The sequence below is a fragment of the Mustelus asterias genome, chromosome 11 (assembly GCF_964213995.1).
Source record: "Mustelus asterias chromosome 11, sMusAst1.hap1.1, whole genome shotgun sequence".
Lineage (NCBI taxonomy): Eukaryota > Metazoa > Chordata > Chondrichthyes > Carcharhiniformes > Triakidae > Mustelus > Mustelus asterias.
Window position 1 is genome coordinate 57,603,492 of NC_135811.1, and position 14,085 is coordinate 57,617,576.

General features: G+C 38.5%; 1 protein-coding gene across 4 annotated transcripts in view; it reads right to left on the bottom strand.

The window, feature by feature from the left end:
- jmjd1cb (jumonji domain containing 1Cb) overlaps nucleotides 1–14,085 on the bottom strand; it is a 306,094-nt gene that overhangs the window by 98,662 nt on the left and 193,347 nt on the right. Inside the window, exon 1 of one of the 4 annotated variants that reach the window (XM_078223638.1) lies at nucleotides 4,984–5,638. The exons of the other annotated variants lie outside the window; for them this stretch is intronic. The gene's annotated coding sequence lies outside the window, so the exon portion shown is untranslated. Of the gene's footprint in view, nucleotides 1–4,983; nucleotides 5,639–14,085 lie in introns of those variants that run through there. 4 annotated transcript variants of the gene reach the window in all.

Below are 14,085 nucleotides of genomic sequence, written 5' to 3' on the forward strand. Positions count from 1 at the left end.
TGCACTTGGGCAGTCACTCGGTGTTTGCTGCTCGAACAATTTAGGAAACCCTGACTTTTGTAAATACATGCAAAAAGCACAAGTATTTCAAAATTAAATAAAAACATCAGCCTACTTTTAAAAAGTATTGAACAAGGAGATGCAAGTCCCAGTCATTTCATTGCAAAAGTTCAGCTGGATGAAGGGATTAAGGTCTCTTACTATTCTACACAAATTGAAGTAGAGCTCTTCTGTATTACATCTATGCTTTGGTGATCTGTCCTGGAGTGTGAAAACTTTCACAACCATCATACATTGCTTTTCACATTGGATCCAATATTCTCAGTTTGGCCTGCTAAAGATCAATCCGTGCTTTGGGTGCTCTGAGAGGTTTCAATTTTTTTTTAAATCGAAACCATCCTTCTGCAACAAGCCCTCAAATTGGCAGATGTAGAACTGAGTCAACCCATGGCCAGAATAAATGTTGACAGCTGCCAACAGGGACTGTGTTTAAAATGCACTATTACCTTCAAGTTCCAGACAAAACCACTTCCTCAGGTATGTTCAGTTTCGCCAAACAGCACCACCCATTTACTGTATAATATTCCCACAAATGCGGAGCAAACCAGCAGCAAGTGCAGTGTGAATTAACTTCGGTTTGAAATAGTGATGGGAGCACGAATACTTATTTTTAATGTTCAACTGAGTTAATAACTGCATAATCATTTATCAATTTTTCAAATATTTATAATTTGCATGTTGGTGCCTTGACTGGAAATATGGAAATAGGTTACAGTAACCTGTTCAGTAAACAGAACATGCAATTTCATGTTGATCACAATATATAATCACATAATGTTCTTGCAACAGGAATATTTATAAATTAATTCAAAAAACTTTTACAACAAATATAACTTTCTCAATCAGTAAATTACATTGTGCATGAACTCTCAGGGGAATGATAATTCTTTGAGGAGTTGGAACACCCAAAACAACTGAACCTGCCCTATACACAACGTCTGCGCCCCTTCCTTCTGATTTTACCACTATACTCATTAGTTTTAGAATTTATATTCATTTCAATGCTCAATCTTTAAAAGTGCCTGCACAGCATAATGTGGAAACCACAGGGAGAAAAAACCTAATTTGAAAATGATTTTCTCAGCTTTAAACAAAGATCATAAATTATTCAGTCCTCCCTTTCCTGCTAAGGAGGGTAGAGTTGCATTCAGATTTGCTGAAGCATTCTATTTTCAATTCCAAAACTCTCTGCCATAATACCATGATCTCCCTATGATCAACCCTCTTTACGTACAAACAAAAATAAAGAATGCCATCTACGCCTAGTTTATACCTAAAAGTTATCCAAACTTTTGAACCTCAACAGTTTTTTTCCATTTAATCTGTTTCCTCCCAATTTTGTCTCCATCTTTCCAGAGGTGCTCGTGCTCAGGTGATCTCAAATAACCTTGTCCAAATGGCAATTCTTGACATGAGCCTCAAATGTCACACCAGCAGGCTATATGACTGTCAACGGGGCTGCAGCTGAAGTCCAAGTATTTTAACTTTGCAGCTTCACATACTGATTCGGGATTAAAATCCTGGGAGGCATTCAGGTATAGGTGCTGAAATGAAGTGTAATACTGGCTGAGCTCAGCCCAGGTTAGAGTTGCAGGAAAATTACAATTAATTACACTAAGTACAGTTTACAATAGTCTGAACTAAAATTGTTATATCTTTACAAGAACCTCCCAACTTACGAGACTTATTCCTTGAAATTGTACAAAAACAGGATGACTTTAATAGTGGACATTAACTGGTCCCAGAGGTTTGTAAAACAACTGGAGATGCTAGAAATGTGAAGGGAGGGGGGAAAAAAAAAACAGAAAATGAAGAAACAACCCAGCAAGTCAAACTGAATCCATGGAGGAATCACGCAAGTTAACATTTCAAGTGAAATGTTCTGAAGAGAAGCACCTGAAACATTGACTTGTTTATTTTCTCCATTCATGAAATAACATTACACTTCTTGGCCAATTGTGATGATATGCAGTTTGCCACTTATTAATCAATGTAATATTTTAATATCTTTAAAGTTAAATGCACAGAAGTTTATCTTCTCAAGCAATGGGACACCGAATTAGGAAATATTGCACAAGTTCAACTTATGATAATTCTTTTATCAGAATACCACAATCATCAATTATTGATCATGTAAAATCATTATATGACTTGAAATTAACAAAAAGATTGCTCATGAAACTGAAAGACGACAGACACACTTCTACATCTAACACAGCAGTGAAATAACACAGTTGTCACTTGAACAGCTGTACATTTGCAACTGTTTGCCAAATGACTGAGTTTTTCAGGTTCATTACTGCATCTATATGTTTTCTTATGTTGATTTTATGGCACCAGTACCATAGCACTCAAACAGTGACCCACAACTATAGCTATTATCTGGCAGTGTGCCATGAGTTCTCATTGCATCTGTTGAAGGGCCAGTAAGATAATGAAAAACACAGGTGCCTGTCATCAACCACAGTTCTTGCAAGACATGAGCAGTTGGGTCCTCGACATAGCTAAAGGCACAGTGTTCGACTTTTAAGCTGGTAATTTGCTGGTTTACAATGATAGAAGTACCATGTGCAATGCTCCATGATACAAAGTCTGCAAACAGAAATTGATGGTGTGCTATACACAGCATTTTAAAATATACTGGATTTTTAAAAGATCCCCTCAAGAGGAATAAATACAATTTGATTTGACATGAAACAAATGGAATGCCATTCAGCTCCATCAAAATGGAAAACTGCTTACATTTATATAAACAGACAATGCTGGAAAAGCTCAGCAGGTCTGGCAGCTATAGTGGAGAAAGGAACAGTTAACGTTTGGAGTCTTTACGACTTCTTCAGAGTCCTACGGACTCAAAATGTTAACTCTATTTCTCTCCACTAATGCTGCCAGACCTGCTAAGTTTATCCAGCATTTTCTGTTTTTATTCCAGATTTCCAACATAGGCAGCTCTGACAAAGGGTCATCCAGACTCGAAATGTTTGCTCTATTCTCTCTCCACAGATGCTGTCAGATCAGCTGAGATTTTCCAGGATTTTGTGTTTTTGTTTCAGATTCCAGCATCCGCAGCATTTTGCCTTCATGCAGTATTTTATTTCGCTTACATTTATAGTTCGCCTTCGTTTAAAATCTGTATGCCCAGATTTGAGCAGAACTTTATTTTATTCAAGGCTTGTTAAATTGAAAAGTTAAAAGAAAACGACTTAGTTCTTTTTTGTTTCCTCTCAATTATGTTAATTTTTATAGTTGCTGGCAACCTTTGCCCATTCAGGGAATGGAGGAGGCTGGTTATGACACTGAAGCCTTACCCTGCCTTCAGCTGTAATGCACACATGCACTTTCTAACCATAGGTCAGTCCCTCAATCATCTCAACCATGAATCTTAAGATCAGTTGTTGTACCCCGACTGCCAACTGAGCAAAAACCACTCAACTCATCACAGACTGGAAATTGCTCCCGAGACACATTTTGGTGGCTTATTCCACATTGGGCACCATGTTTATAATCTGAGTTTAACAGATATCATCACAGGGATTTGAAGTGAAAATATTCTACCAACATTTACGTATTTCACTCAATGTAAAATTGGCAACTTCATATTGCACATTGCTTGTGAAAAGTCATCATGTGTTACACCAAAATCAGATGCAGTGACACAACTATCTTCTACTGTATTAAATCCTTCACAGCTGTCCACATCATCAGATATCCATACTTCAGCAGGGTACATATTTTTAAAAAGCTGCGATAGCCTGAGCTGTGTATCAAATCTACAATAAATATTTCACTAGGCAGTGCAATAAAACGTAACGAAAAGCAGCTTCAATTCAAACATAATTTTGCTGTCCAGTTTCTGTGCAACTCAACAGATACATCCAATGTCAGCTTGCCAAATGCTAAAATGATGTACAGTCTAGTTGTACAAATGCGCAACAAGATTAAACAGAAGTGACCGTCGGTAAAACAACGAAGAAAATGTTTCCAACCTATAAATACATGAAGCTAACACAGCTGCTAATAGTTGAACAACTGGGACGAGTTTGAACCTGTCTACACACAGTTCTATTAATAAACAAGATCTTGATGGATCTCTACCCAGAATGCATCGCTGCCGTAATGTTAAGCCAGCCAGACACCCAGATTTGCAAGACTTCTGCATTCTTTATAGCCTACACGATAATTTGACTACGGAAATGTCTGCAACTGTATCCTGTTTTGGGCTTGGTGCAGTACCACATTCCATTCACATGAAAACAGGAAAACAGATGAGCTCCTACTGAAAAACCTTCATATTTAAAATCAAATGCTTCAAGCAAGTAACAACACTGATTTAATTGTAAAGTTACAAACCAGAAAGTTAAATAAATATTGCAACTTTAAGTATTTATTAATTATAATAGTCAACCACACAAAGTAAAACTTATGAAACGCCTATTCCCTAAATAACTTTCTAATCAGACACTTACCAAAGCTTATCCAATAAAGAGGACTGTAAATTACGAATATCTTTGTTATGCAATAAATGTTAATCCTCATGTCTGGTGCGTTATATATTGATAGAAATTATAAAATCTATCTCCGCTGCAAGCCTCGTCACAGCAATCAATTCTCATTATGCAGACATGTTGGAATGTCAAAGTCCAGCTGCCACCCATTCAGTCAACACATTAAAGAAAGAGCGGTTACACTTCAATCATTTATACTAGTATAGAAAATTATATTTCCACCTTTTGTTATTTCTTATTACACTCGTGTTAAATATCTCCGCATTTATTTTATTTCGTATTTCAGTAAGAATTCTGTATCCCAACAGGATTAATTCTGTTGTGTGCACAGGGCTATCAACGCGGTGTTAAAATAACTCAACCTCACCAAGCCGATTTTTGTTCAGTACGGTTTCAAAAAAAAAGGCACGTTACCCACCTAATGATCCACTCCAACCCAAACAAGCAGGAACAAAATCCGAAAAGCTATCTGACTGCCGGGATTGCTCTCGGATCTGCAGCTAGTGTGCAGTCTTAGCTGTCCACGATTACACAGGCCGATATTCAGGCTGCGGATGATAGACTTCCGATCAGAACATGCTCACTCGCCGAGTGAGTGAAGCATTTCTGATCAAACAGAAACGAAAACAAGGCGGCGCATTACACTCCAGCCATGCGGTAATTAACGGTCCCAACATATGAAAACTTGATTAAAAAAACAAGAATCGAATCTTCGAAAAGCTACGGCGAGTGCTTGAGTTGTCTCTTTCTCTCCTTCAAGGCTGAATGCGGAGTGTGCAGAGGCGGATCACTGATCTCCCTTTGTCATCATTACGTACTGTTAACGAATGAGAAACCCCACAACTGCTACACTCACTGTAAAGATCTAGGTCACGAACATTACACTGCGATTGGCTATCTAACCAGCTATCCAAAACAGACAGGCGAAAACAAGCAACATTAAATTAATCAACTCATTCGGTGCCATGAGGACTTAAGAAGTGAAATAAATTTTCAAAGTCGGCTGCACATGGGCTGCTTGTACTGATGGCTCGGACGAAGCGGAAAAGGGCGGTGCTTCCCGAACTAAACCCAAGTCACAGGTGGCAACAGTCACTTACAGCATGAGTCATCTGATTACTCATTGTCGCACTAAGACTTTCAGACAACAGACAAAATCCAGATTAATATTAGCGTTCACAATTTTCAATTGGCTTCGTTGAAATGTTTCACTTTCCACAATTTTCTCGAGAGACAATTAGCATGTTTTCCACTTTAGCGATTTTTTAAAAATTCATGCCATGTGGAAATGACTGGCCAGGCCAGCATTTATTGACCATCCCTGGCTAGGCCAGCATTTATTGACCATCCCTGGCTAGGCCAGCATTTACTGACCATCACTGACCAGACCAACATTTATTGACCATCCCTAATTGGCCTCCACAAGGGGGTGGTGAGCTGCTTCTTGATTTGCCGCAACCCCTTGTGGCCTAAGTACACCCACAGTGCTGTTGGGAGAGGGAATTCCAGGATTTTGACCCAGTGACAATGAAGAATATATTTCCAAGTCACAGTGGTGTGTACTGGGTAGAGGCAGACTTCCAGGTGGTGGTGTTCCCACGCATCTGCTGCCCTTGTCCTTCTCGATGGTAGCGGTCATGGGTTTGGAAGGTGCTGTCCAAGGAACTTTGATGAGTGCATCCTGTAGATGGTACACATAACTGTCACTGTGTGCGGTGGTAGAGGGAGTGAATGTTAGTGGATGGGATGCCAATCAAGTGAGCTGCTTTGTCCTGGGCAGCGTTGAATGTCTCGAGTGTTTTTGGAGCTGCCAGACCGACTGTGAATTATCTTATTCTTTCAGATTTCCTATTTTCCTGTTGTTTTCATAAATTAATTACTAGGGTGGAGGGGGGACAGTGATGGGGGGGTGGGGGGGGGAGAGGAGGAGAGGTCTCTAATAATGTAATCCAATCCAGGCCAAGGAGGTTGTTGGCTTTTTTGATAGAGTCACTGAACAATTGGTTTTATCTCCATCCAGGGCCAAATTTTAAGGTCAAGCTCTTACTCCCTAAATCAAATACAATTACGATTCAACTTAACAGCACTCCTTTTGGAGATTTAAGTGTAGTAATAACTGTCATCATTGGATATTATAGCTTGGTCCAAGCAACAAACACTGACATGAGGCAATAAAAACAAAATGTTGTACCACATAGCTGACTAGTTAGCAACTGTGGAGACAGCAGATAAATTAATGTTTTGATCTGAAATTTTAACTTATCTGTTCTAGCAGTATGCAATATATTATTTTTTGTTGTATAATTACAGCGTTATTGAATTGTAATAAATTATACTTGCAGCATTGTATTTTATTCATCAGTGTGTGGAAGGATCCAAACACGAGAATGAAAACACTGTCTAGAATGGAAAGAGGAATAAACATACTCAGCCCCAATGAAAACTGATGCTCATACTGTATTCACTTCTGATGATCCAGCATAACTTGACCCTTTTTAAATGGACATCTGGTCCATGCTGAAAAGCGAGCAGATATTGTGTGACAACGGTTCTATACCATAAAATGAAACACAGAGCGTTCTTTGTCTGTACGCCTCTATCAGTCCTCTATGAGATCAAGAGCCCACAGTACTCCGTATTAACAAATACTCCATGACCTTCAATTACAAATTTGGCAAACAGCCAGGAAATGGTTATAGCGGTAGTGCATAATTAAATTCTGCTGGATTAACACATACAAACCTGTTTATAGCAGGAAATCCATTATCTGCTATAATTATTAAATTAATTCATACATTAAGATAAATTATTGTTAATTCTAATGAACTGTAGCATTACGAGTTAACTTGACTAATATATTCCACAGCTGTTAGGAAGTGTTACTGTAACAGATTTGTCTGAATCCAGTGCAGCATAGTTAACACAGACCACACCAAATAAAAATGAAAGTTTATTCAAGTAGTCAGCAGAAGAAGGCTTAAAGCTTCGAATGGTAAAGGTCTTGAAAGTACAGAATCCCATTGAAGAAAAATCTAAGATATGTCCATTATTTTTTAAGTTTAAATTCAGTTTGAATTCATTTATATTCTAATGCATGCATTATGAAAATAACTTAAAAAACGAAAGAAAAAAATTGTATTTTATCTTTGCGATAACAGTGCAAAGTTGGTTAGGATACAATTTAGTAGAATAAGCTGGAGAACCTTTCCCCTCCTTTGGAAAACTGTTTTTTTACAGAACATTTCATTTAGTGATTTTACTGAGACCTTAAGAAGTTTCTCAGTTCATGTAATGCTCAAATCGCCAAAAAAACTTACATTTACATAGCACCTTTCACAGCCTCAGGACTTCCAAAGTGCTTTACAACCAATTAAGTCATTCTTAAGTGTCCTCACTTTTGCAATGCAGGAAACACATCAGCTAATTTGTCCACAAACAACAATGTGATAATGACCAGATAATACGTTTGAGTTGTTGACTAAGGGCAAATATTGGCAGGAAAACTGGGATTACTCCCCTGTTTTACTTTGAGCTAGTACTGTATGCCAGGTGGTCATGTGGACACTGAAATGACACAGGTATATGTATTGGTAGTGCACAAATTCTCCCTACAGCGTGGGCAGACAGACACAGCATGTAAGAACCACTCAGAGTATATAATAAACTATTATTGTTCTAAGTTCTTGATTGCAGTCATTGGAACTCAGCACTTCTACAGTATCCATCGAGATCTTTTATATTTACCCAAAAGGGTAATTGGGGCCTCAGTTGAAGGTCTCAAAAGACCACACCTCTAACAGTGCAGCACTGCATCAGTATTACACTGATCAGCCTGCATTTTTGTGCTGAAGTCTCCGGAGTGGAAGTTGAATCCACAAATTTTTGACTCAGAAGTGAGAGTGCAACAACTGAGCCACAGCTGACACAATACTCAACTGGGGAAAGTACCAGCTCTTCATGTGACAAATGAATTACATTTGGATGGGGAGGAGTCAAAATATTCTGGAATGGTGTTAAAGCAAACGAATCTGACAAAAGATGAAAATTCATTAAAGAGAAAAGATTAATGAGGGTGAACCTTTGTTAAAAAGTTAATCTTTCTTAGGACTTCTGGATGCTAATTACCAGGCTAAGCATTTCCAGGGTTTTCATTTTGGTCCAGTGCAGGCAGGGGATGGGTAGAAGATGTTTGTCCCTTTTGTGCCCACATTGTAAACCATAATATAAAAAGTTATTAAAATACCAATGCACATGTCCATTTTTTACATAACCCGTGTATGCATCAGTCACCTGTAGAATCCCTACAGTGCAGAAGCAGGCCATTTGACCCAGTGAGTCCATGCCTACTCTCCAAGAGAGCATTTCATTCAGACGCTACCCACATATTTACCTTGCTAATTCCCCTGTCTTACACATCTAGGGACCGGAGGCATGGGGAATTTAGCATGGGCAATCAACCTAACATGCACATCTTTGGACTGTGGGAGAAAACAAGAGCACCCGGAGGAAACCCATGCAGACACGGGGAGAATGTGCAAACCCCACACAGTCACCCAAGGCTGGAATGAAGTGAAATAATTTTGCTAAAAATGTTAACAAATTGGAAAATGCCATAAAAATCAACCAATGAATAATATCTAAACAAGGATTAATATCTTTGGTAAAGGAAAAAAATAGAATTGGCATGGTTAACAAAAATGGGTCAACATCTTTATACTTTCCCCCTCTCTCTTTTGAAACTTCCCCCCCCGCCCCTTCTCTTTTAGAGCTTTCCATTAACATCTAAAAATTCCCAAAAGCTGGTTTAAAATGCTTAAAAAAAGGTTCATTTTAGAATAGTAAGCAACTTTTAGCCTCAAGTACAACTGAACTAACTTTCTCTTGGGTAAAGTTATATTATACGTCCCAGTTGTCTCTCATTGGAAAATTCCACAAATGTACATCAATTTATCTTCGGGATGTATGTTATCTGATCAATTTGTTTTCTGAAAAATTATCACATCACCAACAATGCATCAACCTCCTAATCTAGATTGAAAATAAATGGAACATGGTCCTCACATATTAAAAAAAACTTATTTTTAAACTTTGAAGTTTTTTTCCCCAATTAAAAGGGAAAATAATCAAATAAGGAATGCTCCAATACAGTCAATGTCATAACAATTGGTTATTTTCCCTTAATTTATGAAATTGATCTGAAAGACAACATTTTTTGGAAAAATGGATACTGCTTTTTAACAGTTTCACGGTTGTGAATTAGATGATTGATCATGAAAATCTAAACAGAATCAATCATTAAAAAACTGCATCTCCTCTCCCACCCGCCCACCCACCCCAAGACTATATTGGCAAAAACTGCAATCAGGAGTATGGTGTTCAGCAGTTAATGTTCAATTTGTTGCATTTATTTTCCTTCAAGTTCATTGTCATAAAGTTAGCAGACAGCAGTTTTTGAGTGAACCGTTAGGTATTGATTGAGCGTCAAGGTCCAATGCAGCCTTACTTACAGTGGAGTACAACCAAAATCAGATATTAACTGGAACAAGATATTTTCACACTGGATTGTTATTAACCAGTTAACCTTTTGTTGGCAAATGACCAAGGCGGCAAGTATCAGAAATAGTGTCTGTCTTACCATTTCTCATCCAAATGGGAAAAAAAAATCACATTTTCTTTTCAGTTTTATGTTACCAAACAAAACATGATTTATGTATACATATTGGATAAAACAAAAAGTAATATTTTAACTTGTAACGTGTCAACAGATTGAAGGAAACTCCCATCTCCCTAGACTAACTAGTTTGTTTATGTACAGCTCACACACTGCAACATTTTCAATAAACATTATCAGAGATAAACTAGTCAAATATCACAAATGTTGACCACAATATTAACCCTAAACTACTAAAACAAACCAGAACACAATTTTACCTATGTTTCACTTTAGATCAATCCTTGCGGCATGGTAGCACAGTGGTTAGCACTGCTGATTCACAGCGCCAGGGACCCAGGTTTGATTCCCGGCTTGGGTCACTGAAGGTGTGGAGTTTGCACGTTCTCCCCGCGTGTGTAGGTTTCCTCCGGGTGCTCCGGTTTCCTCCCACAGTCTGAAAGACGTGCTGGTTAGGCGCATTGACATGAACAGGCGCCGGACTGTTGTGACTAAGGGAATTTCACAGTACCTTCAGTGCAGTGTTAATGTAAGCCTTACTTGTGACTAATAAATAAACTTTACCTTTTTCAGCTTTGACAAAGGATCATCTGGACTTGAAATGTCAGCTCTTTTCTCTCCTTACAGATGCTGCCAGACCTGCTGAGATTTTCCAGCATTTTCTCTTTTGCGTTTCACAGTAACTTCATTGCAGTGTTAATGTAAGCCTTACTTGTGACTCATAAATGAAGCTTACTTTTTTCTTCCAATTCATTATCCAATGTTTCTAAAATTGACATTAATTTTACTCTTCATTGCCTAATCTAACCTTGTTTAAATGTTTCAATTCTTTATTCTTCAACTGCTTCAGTCCTATTATGCATTTTGAATGCGGTAGCAACTGATGTTAAAAATGGTCCCAAATTGGCTGAAATTCAGCCAAAGATTTTACAAGTCATACATCATACATGCATTCAATCAATCTTTTACGAAAACATGTATAACATCAGAAGGATTTATTTTATGCTGAACAATGCTTTGGACATTAATGGTGAGGATTGGAATACTTCTAATTTTGTTCATCAGTTTCACCATCAAACACTATTGAGACAAAAAATCCTTCAGTTGATCTTAATAAAGCACCTTAACAAGAATCTCAGAAGAATATCCCCCTTACAACAGTGTGTACCAATTCTGCCAGTTTTTGGGGAGGATTAAATGTAGCATCAAAATAATGCACTCCTGTTTCAACTGACAAAACCTTGGACTTTTAAGTCCAGCAAGGAGAATGTGATTTTTGTTTAGCCTTGCAAAAATTTGAATTGAGATTCTAGACATGAAACAAGTGTTCTAATCTATTGTATTTTTTAGTCCGAGTCAGTAACTGCATTATTTTCAATGTTGCAGAATGGACAGATGTGCTAGGTGGAGATTTAAGCCTATTTATATTTGAATATAAGCTATAGAGGTGTGCAGCACATTGGTAAAAAAGTGTATGCAAAGACACAAAAAACAAATACTCAATGTACTTTGAGGAAATTGAATGCATTCCTTTGTTTCAGAAAGACAAATCCACACTGTCCACATCTGGGCGATGTGTAATTCAGTCAACCCCTGCCACTACAGAGAAATCCTTGCAGTAGAACTGATTTAATGTTATTTGTGAAACCAACTCCCAATGGCAGAAGTGATGCTCATCAGAATCGCATAATTCCACCAAGCTTTCTCTACTATAGAACTGGCATGCTCACAGCAACTACACATGATGATCCAGTGACAGTGGCGGAGACAAAGGAGAAAGAGCAATTAAAAGACAGTTTGCCCAGTCCGACAGAAGAGCTCATTTGTCTTTCAGTTTTCAGTTCTGGCAAGGAGCCCAGATGTGAAATGTTGACCCATTTGCAGCATTTTCTATATTCAGTTCCTTGCTGTTTTGGATCTTGCTATACAAACATAGCTGCAACGACTACCGCTGTAATAACTACAATTTTGAAAGTGATTCACAGAATACATTAAGTGCTAAAAGATGTTGGAGAGAAATTATATAAATACAAATCACAGTCTAGCTCAGTATTAATCAGAGTCAAATTGTGAATTAAAAGCCCCAAATACTAAATCTAGGCTGACACTTTATAGAATCTTACATTACAGAAAGAGGTCATTTGGCTCATCATGCCTGTACCAGCTCTTTGAAAAAGCTGTCCAAATTACTCCCACACTTTGTAATTTCCCCATAACGTTGCAAATTAGTCCTCTTCAAGTGTGTGTCCAACTTCATTTTGAAAATTACTACAAATCTGCTCTTTTAGCAGTGCATTCCAAAGAAAAACATGAGCAATCTTACAGTGCTTTACATGAACTCCAGACAGCTCAGAGTGCTTTACAGCCAATGAAATACTTTGAAATGCAGTCACTTTTGTAATGTAGGAAATATGACAGCTAATTTGCACTGAGCAAATTCTCATAAATTGCAATGTGATAATAATCAGATTTTATTTATGTTGATTGAGGGATAATATTGACCAGGACATGAGGGATAACTCCCTTACATTTTTTCAAAATAACGTCATGGAATTACTTACATTCACCCGAGCAAACAGATGGGGCCTCAGTTTAATGTCTCACCTGAAAGTCAATCTTAACCCTCCATGGAAATATATCTCCTAATGTCTTCTCCAGTTCTTTTGCCAATTAAACCTTATATCTCCGATTACTGACCCATTTGTCACAGGAATCAGCTTCTCTCGACTTGTTCTAACAAACCCCTAATAAATGTTAAATATCTCTACTGGGGCTCCTCTTAACCTACTCTGCAAGAAGAGCAATTCCAACTTCTTCAAACTGTCCACAGAGTAAAACTCCTTCATCCCAGTACGATCCTGCTAAACAGCCTTTCACCATCACCAAGGCCTTCAGAACATAAGACAAAGAGTAGCCCACTTATTGTGGCTGATCTGTAGTATCTGCCTACTTCGGCTATATTTCTTTTGATATCCTTGTCGAACAAAAATCTATTAATCTTAGACATTAAATTATTAAACTAGCATCTACTGCTTTTTGAGAGAGAAAGTTCCACACTTCTACGACATTTTATATGAAGAAGTGCGTCCAGTCTTCTCTCCTGAAAGGCCTGGCTCCGATTTGAAGATTTGTCCTTGACCTCGACGCCTCCACCAGTGGAAAAGGTTTTTCTTTATTCACCATGTCAATTCCTTTCAAAATCCTAAAAACGCAATGTGGTGAACCATTGTTGGTTACCACCAGGAGTGCTGAGCCATGGTTTGGCCAGCACTATGAGTCTGTAGATATGTTACTGTTGGGATTAGGGTTGGGCTGTTCTACCTGTTAATATAGTCCTATGGTACGCTCCAGTTGGCTCCGCCTTCCGGGAGAGGTATAAAGGTCACTGCTCTGCCTGGTGACCCTTTATTCTGGGATTGTATATTGTTGGCAATAAAAGCCTTTATTTCCCGGGTACATCCAGCCTCCCGTGTGATTTATCGCGCATCAATTTTATTGCCAACAAAATTTTTTTTTGACAAAAAAACAAAAGAAACCATGGAGCAAATGCTGAAACCCGAGCGGCTTACGTTGGATCCACGTGCGGCGGGAGCGTCGAACACTTTCGACCATTGGTTGAAGTGTTTCCAAGATTACCTCGACGCCTCCACAGCGGTTCAAAACGACGCCGACAGACAGCGGGTCCTCCACGCGAGGGTAAGCGACGCTGTATACTTAGCGATCCGTGAGGCCCAAGACTACAAAGGGGCCATCGAGCTTCTCAATAAGCGATACAACAAACCGCCGAATGAGATCCATGCTCGACACCTTCTAACCACTCGACGGCGGCAGCCCGGCGAAACGACGGAA